Raw genomic sequence first — 13,530 nt, 5'->3', positions numbered from 1 at the left:
GATCTTGTATGTTTTTATTATATTGGTTCATGTTTGTTTATCTGAGGGCGTTTTCACACTGCGTACCTGAGTCCGTATCTGAGTACGTTGGACCCCAAAGTCCAGTTAATTTTATCAGTGCGAATGCAAACGTTCCGTGCGCAAGTACCATCTTCTAATGCTATATCACAAAATGTTCCTGTGTTAAAACTTAAACTATGTTTTACAGACATTACAGTTTAAGATCCTGTTCAAATGTTCATATTCTATTAGTTCACATCTAACATCATAACATTATTTTTGTGCAATCCCAACAAAGGAAGTAACATTATTTAATAAAAGAGTATTAAATGATAATAAATAAAATATAAACAAATAAGAAAAACAAAAGACAAAAATGAACCTCCACAATATCTGCATTTGAATAAATACCTAAAAATATCGATACAATACTTTTTAATATCGATACAGTATAGTGAAGTGAAATATCGCGATATATTGCAGAATCGATATTTTCTAACACTGTGTGGACTCAAGTACAGTACGTTGCAGTGTGAAAGCGATCTGCGCCTGAGAACGGATGTGACCTAATCACCACTCCGAGGTTCGGATATTCAGTGTGAAAACACCCTGAGATGACAAGAAATCTCAAATTGCTCAGTAATCAGTGCATTTTCCTTGATAACCAGTCCACATGCTATTGACTATTATTATCTGCAACAATCACAATGCGACTTTTTCGCCAACTCAAGCAGCCTTTTGTTACTAAAGAGAATAGTTTTTTTTAAAGCCTAACTCACTCATTGTGCCTCTTTTTTCATGTATAATTCAATCTGCATCTTAAAGCAGGTGTCCTCATGCCACCTCATTTTTTTCTCTGTAACCAGGTTATTTACTCACTGTGATGACAAGAAGTATTTACCAAAGCTCCCATCATTCCTTGCTCTTAGATATGACAGCTTAGTCTCATGGTTCATTGTTGATTAACTCACAGAAATGGCCCTCTATGCGCCGATAATGCATAGCTGCTGCATAATTGATGGCCTCCAATGAGGCGTTTTATTTAATCTAGTTCTGTGCCTGACTAAGCTGCCGTGTTTGACTGTGAGGTTGATACATGTCACACTTTAAGTCTCCATACCTTCACAACAGAAAGCGTGAATCATGCACAGCAACAAAGGTGGCCCACATGTGGCACTTACGCTCCTTTCCAGTTCATCTGAAGGTGATGGATGAGGCCGTGCGTCGTTTTACAGTTGTTATCTTATCACTGTAAAGCGGCAGAGCTGACAAACAGCAGTCATCACTTAACACGCAAGAATGTGCCCTTTCCTTCATATAGTCTGCTCTTGCACTCTGTCTCCTCTCTTTACACATATGTTCAGCACGTGGCCGGGGTCAAACGAAGTGCTGTTGTCTGCGTACACTTTTCTGCTAGTCAGAGTTTGACTGAAATCTAACATTACAGTCTCACAAAGCATTTTAATGATCTCTGTCAAACCTCATTTACCGAGCAGGTCTTAAAAAGATCATGGGGGTAATGAAAGGGCTGTCGTACACCATTACACTGTACACACAAACACTGTGTTAATATTAGTATCATGAGTGTCAGAGGCGATTTTTATGACATTTTGTCAAAGATGAAATGAGCTTTGCATTTACACAGGTTGAACATAGAGTGTGGTAGATATAATGTGCCCCAAACCTATCACTTCTTCAACTCTTCTTCCACTCATTATGAATACATCAGGTAAAAGCAAAAGCTACCGCAGTAAATTGTTGATTTGGCTGAATATATGTGCCTCAAACTGGCTCAGCTAACTGGGATAATAAACTCAAAAAGGCAGGTTACATTTGTCCTTCTGATTGTATTTAGATGATTGTAAGTTCATCATAAGAAATACGCATATCAGAAGTAAAGTGTTTTTCATGACTGCGTGGCATGTGTGCAGTGATCCTCTGTTTTTGATCTTTAAATGTGGCCTTATACTCTGTGATTTCTAACAGAAGAAAATTGCCTCTTTTATTACATTCAGTGTCAGCCTGTACTCAAAACAGATGTTGCACTGTAAAGTCATTTTAAAGTGGCCTCCAGCTATTATCACAAAAAACCTGATACATTGATGCTTCTTCTCTGTCTTTTTTTTTTTTTTTATGGTCGCTCATTTTTAATAGTTTGTATACTTTCTTCTCCGCTCATGTGATGGTATAATGTGCTGAGAGTTGGGTTTCCTCTACCTTCTTGGAAAGGATGACTCATGCAAATGTCTGTTTCCTCTTTTGAATATGTAAATGCGTGTTTGATGGCAGCCTACAACAGACACACCCTGGATGGCTCGATGAGTTTTGGTTTTTTAGACCTGCCTGGCCTATTTCTGCCCGGCACCAGACGTTTTCACTCTGCTTTTCCTCATCCTCCACCCCCTCTTTATCCCTCTGGAAAGTGTGAAGTTGGAAGCAGCGGGCTGTGTGCTATGATAGCGGTAATTGGTCTAAAGATGGAACGTTCACTTTCACTTTGTCACGGAACTAAGAAGCAATTTGTTTTCAATGAGTGAATTAAGAACAATATAACATCAAAGCAATATTCAGCTTCAGAGAAAAGGGGCTTGAGACGATGAAGACGGTGTATTGACTGGCACGTTTTGTTCTTTGCTCTGTCTCGCGCGGGTCCATTTTAGACGGAGTGGGGGGAGCTGTAAGTGGCTCCCCTCTTTGGTACCCCCTCATCTGTGGACTTGGAGTTTTTTATTAGCCTCTGTGGTCTGATTTGTTTAAGGGAAGGCAAGGAGCCAAGATGTGGCTTGGCTCCTATTTTGCTCCAGTGTGAGTGCTGGATTTGTTGGAGGGGACTGGGCAAAGCAAAGCCATAGCAGAGTCACCCAGAGTACACACACACACACACACACACAATGTACTTTTATGTGTTCTTCGACGTACAGCACTTACAATTTTCCTTATTCGCTGCTCTTACAGAGGGCATAGGAGGAAAATCCTGTCGTAGCAAAGGTCAAAAAACAGAGGTGGAGAGGAGAAAGAGTAGTTAGATATGAAAGAACTTCAGCTGGAGATGTCATGAGGTTGTCATGATATGGTATCACTGGTGTTGTCAAAGTGTGTCTTCTGTTTATAAGGCTCGCTTTGTACCTCAAATAAACTTGAATTGCTTAATAAAAGTTTGGTTTACAGTCAAAAAGGAACAAATGGAGCAGCAATGGCACACCCCTTCCAGCTGTGCCTCAAAAGACCTTATTTTAGAAAACTTTACTTTATTGTTCATTTAACAGGGACAATGTACAAACACACAATTGCACCAGAGTTCGCTAAGAGCTCATTTACATCTGTAGTCCCTGGGCAGGTAAACCGACAACAGTAAATACAGAATATAAAAACAGGATGTTACATTAAACAGTTGACATACAATTTAAAAATTAAATACAGATACAGATTTGACAATGTAATAAAAAGCTAAAAATGCAATAATAACAATACAGTCTAAATAGCACAGGATAACAAAATATTATAAAAGCATAAATACTGAATATAAACATGAATAGTAGTCTGGCCAAGTACCATTAAAAGCCTTTATATAGTTCTAGCAGCATCTTTAAAGATCAAGCCCTGAGTGAGATTCAGTAGTGCGGAAATAAACAAAACAAAAAACCCCAACTGTGTTAGTCCTTGAAGAGTGTGTAATTTTTATTTATTTTTTATCCCATTTGTAGAATATGATCATTTACTCGTATGAAATGTGTCAGTTTAAAACATAATTTAACATGACAGGTAAGTTACATTTTGTTGTAAAATTCACACCCAAAAGTTACACGGGGGACATCATTGTAATTTTTCTGTTCGGAATCTGTTCGGAGTCACTGAAGATGTCTCTGCAGCTTCCACAAAACCAGACCTGTAGTGATTTTTCAACTCTTTTAATACTGTTACTTTGAAGAAGAATGTGAAACATGCTCAGGTTACATGTGTTTTGGTGTTGGTAATGTGTAGCCTGTGCAACAAGAGATGCCACGGAGTCATGTCACACAAAACTAGACGCTCTTTTGCTATTTTCAAGACGGTGACTTTCTTGACTCATAAAATAATCTTTTTAATAGATAAACGTGTAGAAATGGTACTATTCAAATGAGATCAAAAACTATTTGTCTCTCACTACTGACCAACATTCATGTATTTTCTGTAATAAGGTCCCACAGAGAGCCAAAGTGTTTCCAGTTGGGCCCCATATTTATGAAATAAAACTATTATGATCAGTGGTGAGAAACAATTATTTGATCCAATTGGAGTTATGAGTTACACATATGATGTCTGACAGTTTAAAACATAATTTACCAAGAAGAAAGTCAAAGATTGTGGAAATATTGTACAAGTATCAGATTGCAAAAGTACATAGTCTTACCTGTGTATATATAAGGACTTCACACTCAAAAGTAAAAAATGTTAAGAGTCACTGAAGTGAACTTTTAACAGTTGTTTACCTCAATCTTGGAGATTAAAGTAAAATGTGACGTATATTATGTACAACAATAAATGTAGTCTATTTAGTCGTTTAACACAAAACTATAAGTGGGTCTAGAAAGTCCCCAAAATGACCTCCCATCTACTTGTCATAACCAGTTTTCTTTGACGACAGTGGAAAATCTCATGGGGCAAAAGAAAGTTGGAAAGCAGAATTCATAAGGACTTTGGGAAAGACACTGCAGTGATGAGAAATTCAGCTGCTCTTTAGATGTTTCTTTACTACTTTGATATAAATGGTGAATTTCTGGACTTGTAATATTAACTTTTAGGGTGAAAACACATATATGCAAATGGTGACAGAGTTCAAACAGGATCAAAAAGTTGTCTCTCATTGTTAACTTTAGGACTTTGACCGTCCAATTTGATTTAAAAAGTCTTATTTATTAATTATTTTGGGCAGTATTGCAGTTGTGATTGGCAACCATTTGTTTTGTTATCAAGGAGAATGTACAGATTATTGATAATTTTTTGACACAAAAATACAGAAACTTCAAATGCACGTTTTTTATGCCGCGTTTCCACAACGTGGTACCGGCTCAGCTCGGCTCAACTCCACTCGGCCTTTTTGCGTTTCTATTACAAAAAGGACCTGAAATCTGGTACCCTGTACTAGTTTTTTGGTATCACCTCCGCCAAGGTTCCAAGCGATACTAAACCGTGATGTATAACACCGCAGACCACTGATTGGTCAGAGAGTTTTCTCTGTGACCCGCCGTTTTACAAAAAACAGATGTGGAAGTTTACAGTAAATGTAGCGGTAGGTTAATCCACTTGATGGCAACCCGAAAAAATACACCATTCAGTCAGGAGATTCAGTCTTTGGTGGCCGACGTAAAAATTCAGCATTAGCTTGACGAGACAATGAGCGAGTTTATCAGCAACTCTCTGAGCAGACGACACGGAAGTAATGCATCGCATCGCTATGACGTCCAGGTACTGTAAAGTCGGTAGTATCCTGTAATGGAAACGGTCTCTAGGAATAGGACCTGGTACCCGAGTCAAGTCGAGCTGAGTCGAATTGAGCTGGTTCCTTTGTGTTTCTATTATCCCACATTCTGACATTGCTATTTTGAAAGGTTGATGTAGATTTAGTAATTATATCCCCAAAATGGAGTTTCGGGGATATAATGGTTTTGCCCGGGACGCCTTCATGTGAACGTGGTAACTAGGACAGATTAGGTTGGATTTCTTATCCCTTGATAACCAACGTAGTGGACCCCTAGTGGAAGAACCCTATATATTTCAGCTTCTTTATGACTATTATAAGTCATCCAAAATGGGGGCGCTCAAGTTGAAGTTTTTTCGACATAAATTAAACAATAATCGTCTGATTGAGATAAAATTAGGTTCATATTGATTGTCTTACAACTGTCAATTTTCTGGCTACCATCCAGAGTTCATATAGTGTCATCTTCATTCACTAGGTGGAGTTTTGTGAGGAAAAACTGGTTCTCTGACCATTATTCTGCCACTATCAGGTCGATGTAGCTCAAATTGAGTTCATATCAATTGTCTAACAATTAATCGTGGATAGATTTATATAGCTATAGCAGAGGATTGGAGGGATATACCCTTGCCGGTAGGTGGATATATATACAAACTCACATATCTTCGATAAGTCCAACCTCATCACGTGTGTAGATACAAGTAAACAGTCTGAAAAATATCAATGTTTCCTCATTGAGTTTGTTCATATGTGGCTCTTCCTGGTTCAGCTGAAGGTGGCAGATGAGGACACTGCAGACTTAATCATCTTTATTTTATCTGAGCTGTTCGTAGGCTCCGTGCAGCTTTATAGTGAACTGCTGATATCATGTTTCTGCTCAACACAGAGCTGGGTTCAGATGAAGTACAGAGAGTGGAATAAGGTAAAAGAGGCACCTTAAAAAACACAACACAAACAGAAATGAAACAGCCCCATAATCTAATATAGGTTAATGTTTAAGCTCGAGGACCGTAGAAGGTACAGGTCTGTAATGGAGACTGAGCTGATAGGATTTCAGTTCATTTTCAGCATCAGAGCTGTTAATTTTCAGTGGAGTAAAGGTGTGTGTCTGCTTTAACAGTGGTTAGCAATCTCCATATTTACGTGACATTTTAAAAACTGAAGTTAAGGCAACTCCCAGGACAAAGGTCAGATGGTGATTTGTTGTTTTTGAAACTGTGAAATCATGCGCTGTAGAAAGAGGAAGTCAAAACAAATGGACCAAACTAAATAAACGCCCTGATGAAGGATTAGTCTGTCTTTTGGATCTTCGCAGTTCAGGCTCATGAAGTCGCATCGGCTCGTGTGTGAGCGTCAGAGTTGGAGCATCACTCACCATTTCACTGTAAACCGTGAACCCTGGCTTCATCTTTATTGCATCTTTAAACCTTGCAGCTTTAACAAGAGGAAGATGCTGTTCTGTAAGATATTTATTGTGCGTCTTGAGTGTATGGATCAGACTTTCACAAAGCAAAGGTTGAAACCTTGTTTACCTTACTGGTGACTGGTAATTGAAGCACAAGGATATAAACCAACGTGTTTCAAGAGAAGGAGAGCTGACTGTTAAAGGCCTCGGCGATTGAAGCATTTCTCCATTGACTCAGCGTCTGCATCTTAAGCTCATTCACACTGCTTTTATATTCAAGGCTTTACGCTTGTATGAGCAGCGCCACATGCCTTTAACTACTATTTCATTCACTCTGGTTTTCATGGCTGTGTCAAAGTGAGCACAAAGACCAGTGATGATCACACTGAAGGCTCTCTTGTCCCTGTTCGTGCAAGGTACCGAGCTCTTAAAAAAAAAAAAAATCTCTCTATCTTCTGTATAGAAATGGAGTCAGTTATTCTTTGTCACAGCTGAGCTATAAATTCTTCCCGCTTAAGTAGTCGTTCTGTGGCTCTCTATTTTTCCCCTCTTACAATTAATAGGAAACACATCGTTTGAAGGAGGGTCTTTGTTGGTGTGCGAGTCCATACATCACCTAAACTAGAGCACCCACCTCCCGTCCCTCCTCCTTTCTCCGAACACACACACTCGCACACGACAGCCCCCATCTGCTCCCAATCATGGGTGCAGCCAGCGGTCAGGTCATTGACGGTGAATGGGACACAGTCCCCCACAAACACACACACACACACACACATACATATACATATAAACATCGACAACATAATCATGAGGTCAAACACAACAACAGACACTCTCCCATTGTCCTAAAGTGAAATACGTGGTTGTAAACGTGCACTCTTGACATGACACTCTCACTTATGCTCTTGATGAAATCGAAAGTAAACCTTCTCTCTGTGTCTCACACACACAGTAACACACTCAGGCACGGTGACAGATGAACATGAGACATCCCGGTGGCGTGCTTCACAGATGACAGGGTGTCATGGAAACGCCCAGCATTCTCCATGGTTACGCACTCTTTACCCCCACGGGATACTCTCTTATGATTGTTCAGACAGAACACTTGAGCTACTACAACAACTCAGCGTGGCCAACATGCACACACAGACACACACTCGCATATTGTTTCTTATCAGGATCTAAATGGACACAAATTAGCCTATTATGTGCTTTTGGGATTAGAGCAGTGATTTAGCCTAATGGTCTGTTTTCGTACTCTTGCAGTAAGTCTATAAAGCATGGAGGATATTTGCCAATAAGGGCTTGACGTTTAAATCCAGCGGCATAGATTTGCGGCGCACATTAGTGGACACGGAAGCACGTTTCTTTTAGCTTTTATACTTAAGGCTATCGGCTGATTTAGGAGCCACGGTCTGTCGTCACTTTCAGGTTTCGATCGGGTGACTTCCTGTAAAACTTGTGTCGTCTCAACATCCCGTTTCATAAGTGTTTGCGTGTTGTTGGTCGGTCTGTGGGAGCAGTGTGTGTGTATATGTGTGTGTCTGTGTGTGTAAATGCAAATGCACAGGAGCCGCGACGTGTTTGCTCTGTACCCGTAATGAAGACAAAAGCACATAGCAAGGCACAGCTCCCTCACAGTTCCTGTTCATTAAGCTGTTAATGCTGTTTCCTGTGCATGTGTCTTCAGGCCGCTGATTAATAATGCGAGTTGTTGTTCATTAATACCACAATACTGAATATGCACTGATGAGCAGAGGTTCTTCAACTTTTTTTTTTTTTTTTCTTTTCCTGCAGACTCCTCTGACCAGCCCTCATAGGACCACACCCCCAGTGTAGGGGGGAGGGAGGGAGATCAGATCGTCCATCATCTCGGCGCCATCACAAGGTGGGCTAACATCCCATATGGTTGTCATGGAAACGGCCTGCTGGGTTTAGGTTGAGCGGTTTGCCAGAGACAGTTTCTTGTTGTTGCCACATTCTTGCAACATCCTCCTGACCTGAACACTGAAACGCAGAGAACGGCGTGCGTGTTTTCTGAAGCAAAAATGTTTTCAAAGGTGTTTGAGGTTAGGATTTGGCTTTTTTTTTTTTTTTTTTTTTTTTTTTTTTGTGACACATTCTAACAAGACGGAAGGTGGAATAGTTTTGGAGTAAGAGTGGCTATGGTGGTAACAAGGAGGAAACAAAGAGGGCTGAGAGGAAGATTTTCAAGCAGATGAGAAAATGAAGAGTGGGAAGACAGCGGGGAGACAGGGGGAGAAATCAAATTATTCTTTGTGCTCTACCTGCCACACAGGCTGAAAGAGAGCATTAATCTTTTACCTCTGTCTGCAGGTGACAACAACTCACAAGCAGACAAATACACCCAGACTAAACCAAACCACAGCCTGTCTTTCGTTCATGTGGAGACGTGCACGTCTGCAGATAAGCCGCCATTGCCTGGAGAGCAGGAATGGCCTCGGTAACAGAGAGTATGATCCAGGCAGAGGCGATACTGGACTGTACTTGAGATGTCCTGAAAGTAAAAGCAAAATTTAGTGGCACAAAAATTAGAGAAGTTAAGTACGACTCCTACGGGGTGTTACAGTGGGAACTATTCAGTCAGTGTGGGCTAAATTTGAAACTGTGCTTATTCTCCTGAGACCCAGGAAAGAAAAAGTTTTAGCTTTTTTACATTAAATAATTGTCTTGATTAGAAACAGCAAGATGCAACAGTTTTTTCATAATTTTTTTTTATATATATATATATATATAATGTCCATTGCAGTGGACAGCGTTTTTTTTTTTTTTTTTTTTTTTTTTTTTTTTTTTATAAATAAAGCCGTGAAACTCTTGTCCCCTACAAAGGACAAAAGGTAGAGCTGGGTCACAAGAAAACTCCTGAGCCAGGACCTGATCACGTCCTGGCTCAGGAGTTTTGTTTAATGCCCTCAGGAAGGCCCGCCAAAGAAAACAAACAGATATGCCAGCTCTTTTATTCCCCCTGCCATCAGGCTTCTTAATTCTGTTGATGGTCAAATATTGTGACCACAATATGTATCTGTTTGCTTATCTATCTATTTATTTATTTATTCTGGTCCCTGCTGGTCCATGCACTTTGACCTATGCTGCTCTGGTTCCTGCATTTCAATTGCACTGAAAGGCTGTCCATGTGATTTAGTTTTATTTGTGTATGTGTGTATATTGGATGTTTTTGTTGAATGCAACGACTGGTAGTGACCGTAAACTAAATTGCCCTATGGGGATAAATAAAGTAGTTTGAATTGAATTGATATATTTGAAGAAATCTGATAATAATTCATCACTTAACCGCATTCACTTTACTTACTGAGAATCTGATACGTTTCAGAGAAGTGGTGCTGTGGTTTGTTAACTGCACATAGCACATAGCTTACTGAATCTATACATCTGACCGGCCACTTCTTCTTACTATATTTAAAGTGCATGCACAATGTGGAACTGATTGGAAAAGTGTAGTTTCTCAGAAACACTGCTATAAATAACTGAAATATAGGTATAGGGTTACAAAACTGAGCTGAATAATCAGTTCCATCCACTTTTTTGAGGAAACGTGTCACAAGTTTACAAATGTCAGCCTCTTAAATAGGGGGAATTGATGCTTATATGTGAGAAAAATTGATTGTGTTTTTATTTTTTTAACTCCTAAATAACAAGTCTGAGCTGTAAGTAGGGATGTAACGATGACCGGTATAACGATAAACCGTGGTAAAATTGCAGACAGTTAGTATTACTGTTTAAATTCTAATTATCATGATAACCGTGTTTGATTACCGCACTTTTCTGGAGAAAACGCCTATGTAAAGATCTGCTTTTATGTCAAATATTTGAGTATAGTTTTAATTTATTACAGTTGTAATTTTCAATACCTAATATTTGGAACCAATATTCACTTTTAAAGTCTTTGAAAAGGTTCATTAAGCATCTTTGTGCTATTTATGCAATAAAGTATATACATTTTTCAAATCGGATTTTATATATATTTTTTGTGTTTTCTGTCCTTTTATGTTTTTGTAGTAGGTTAAAGTGAAAAAATAACAGGCAGATGATATGAATGAAGTTGTGCTGAAAAAAAAAGCTACCAAACATGGGTATAGTAAACATTTGTTTATATAGTATATAAAGGCAAAATCAAAAGTACTGAAAAACGGACAAAATAGGCTCAGACCAATAAGGGTTAATATTTGAATGTTACTGCCAACAGAAAGTACATTGTACCAATTATTTTATTTGTTTTTTTTTTTTTTTAAATCCAACTTGGTTAAATTATTACAGTGTGTGTATTAGTACTTTTTGAACATTTCGAGCACAATTTCAACAATACTGCTATAATAATGATAACCGTGATAATTTGGTAACAATAACCGTGATATGAAATTTTCATATCGTTACATCCCTAGCTGTAAGACATGAAACCATGACTTAATTTGTAACAATTTTTGATCTTTTGTCTATACTATTTTGACTATACTATTATAGTATAGTATTGGGCACTCATTTGTATCTTTTGTATGTTATGTTTTGCAATTTCATATTAATTCCTCGTTGTCAAAGATACTGACACTGAAGCATCTTTGAAGGTTGAGCACCACTGAATCGAAATCACTAAAATGGAAATGTACAGGACTAAGGCTCATGACACTTCACAGCTGTATGTTAGACCATCTTTAGCAAAAAAATGATTTCTGTTAAAATCTCAAACATCAGTCAGATCAGAGAGCAAATCAGGATTCCCGTTGCGTGTTTTTGAAGTGTACCCTCTCTGTGTGGTTTATCCGAGCGGCCAGAGCGAAGCAGCTGCAGCTCTTGTCAAGTCACTGGTGTGGGTTTCCATGTCCAGACCAGGGCCGTGTGCCTCTGTTTTGTCAACAGAGATTATGAAAGAGCAGCCGGCTGGCACGCAGGCAGGCGGGGGCGGCGACAAGCGGGACTATTTGCATCACCCAGCCTGAGCACGCCCACCCGGCTAACTCTGTCACCTTCCTCTCTACTCCTCCCTTTTGTCACCATGAACAAACACCCTGCCCAAACCATCGTCCTAAATAAAGCCTGAAAACAGACATGCTCACCAAACACCGGACGTTAAATGGCAGCCGCCGCCGCAGCCCTGCCGCCTCAGCGATCGGGGGATAGTAAATGCACATGTCTCATTCCTCGTCTATTATTTAGCTTCTCTGAGAACTTACAAAACTTTGTGTTAACCTTGTGTGTAACCTGTTTTACTCACTCGACTATAAGAGCTTCAGTGTGGCCCTGAATTAAAATGCAGCATTGACTGGAGAGCGATCCACTCAGGGGAATACCGACACGTTTGTGATGGTGTTAAGACAGGAATGAACCTGCCGCAGATTAAACAGAGGTCTACTTTCTGTTTGTTCGTGCTTATGTTTTCCACTAACTCCATGTCTACTGCCAGTAACACTTTCTGACACATTCTCATTTGTTGCATTGTTTTATTTTCCCCCCTTCTGCTGTGACTCACTGTGTCGTGGGAGGTCTGTCGTCTCGCCACTTTGCTTTCTGTCTTCCCAAACGTAATTTTCACTTTGAGCAGCTGTTCATCTATTTTAATTCCGCTCATCTAGAGTCTGTTGTTCAACTTACCAGTGTTATTGGAACACTGCTCTGCGTATTACTAATGTATAACCACATTTGTGTAGGTTGGGGTTTCAGTAAACATACAGACACATGTGGTAAACTCACGCTAGTCAACAACTAATTTACAGTTCACATTTTCTAAAAAAAAAAAAAAAAAAGTGTCTGATTGACATCTGTGGAATTATTAGTCAATATTGGATATTTAAAGATTCAGCGTGTAAGACTGTGGGGGATTTAGAGGGATCTAACTACTGAAATGAATGAAATATTTATAATTACATTTTTATTTCTCTAATAAGAATCGTGTTTTTATTACCTTCGAATGAGCTGTTTCTATCTACAGGTGGTGACATGTTGCACTGACATGTTTCTACCATGACTCTCAGTTCTTTTTAGCTTACCGGCCGATAGGCTGTAAGCTGTTGTCATCGTCCGGCGTCGTCATCTGTCATCTGTCGTCCGTTACAAAACTTTCAATCGTCTTCTTCTCCCAAACTACAATTCCGATTGACTTCAAATTTGGTATACAGCTTCTTTATGATGATGTCAACAAAAGTTAGAGAAATTATTTGGATCTGGATCTGATTCTGGATTTGGTGTGACTTTGAAAAATGTCCCCATTATAAGAGATAGGAAATGGATTGATGCGATAACTCAGTAAATATGAATGATATCCAGTGTAAATTTCTACAGTCCAGCCCTGATGGGGAGATGACCAAAACATAATGGCCACATGCTGATCAGGATCTTCTTCTGGATCCGGGAACTTACGGAAAATTTAACATGGGCTCTTATGGGGAAAAAATTTCAATCATCTTCTTCTCTGAAACTACAGTTCTGATTGACTTCAAACTTGGTATACAGCTTATTTTTGATGATGTCAACACAAGGTATTGAAATTTTTTCGATCTGGATCTGATTCTTGATTTGGTGTGACTTTGAAAAATTTTCCCTTTATAACAGATAGGAAGTGGATTGATCCAATAAATCAGTAAGTATCAATGATATCAAGTTGGAATTTGAATTTTTACAGATCTGATTGGAA

At 39.2% G+C, this 13,530-nt stretch overlaps 1 protein-coding gene across 1 annotated transcript in view; it reads left to right on the top strand.

Annotated features, from left to right (window-relative positions):
- LOC115422339 (nuclear receptor coactivator 3) overlaps positions 1-13,530 on the top strand; it is a 74,657-nt gene that overhangs the window by 32,331 nt on the left and 28,796 nt on the right. Inside the window, exon 2 of the mRNA XM_030138614.1 lies at positions 8,664-8,754. The gene's annotated coding sequence lies outside the window, so the exon portion shown is untranslated. The remainder of the gene's footprint in view (positions 1-8,663; positions 8,755-13,530) is intronic.

Source organism: Sphaeramia orbicularis, chromosome 7 (genome assembly GCF_902148855.1).
Source record: "Sphaeramia orbicularis chromosome 7, fSphaOr1.1, whole genome shotgun sequence".
NCBI classification, from domain to species: Eukaryota; Metazoa; Chordata; class Actinopteri; order Kurtiformes; family Apogonidae; genus Sphaeramia; species Sphaeramia orbicularis.
The sequence above is the reverse complement of the archived record's forward strand: the minus strand, read 5'-3'. Positions and strand labels throughout refer to the sequence as shown.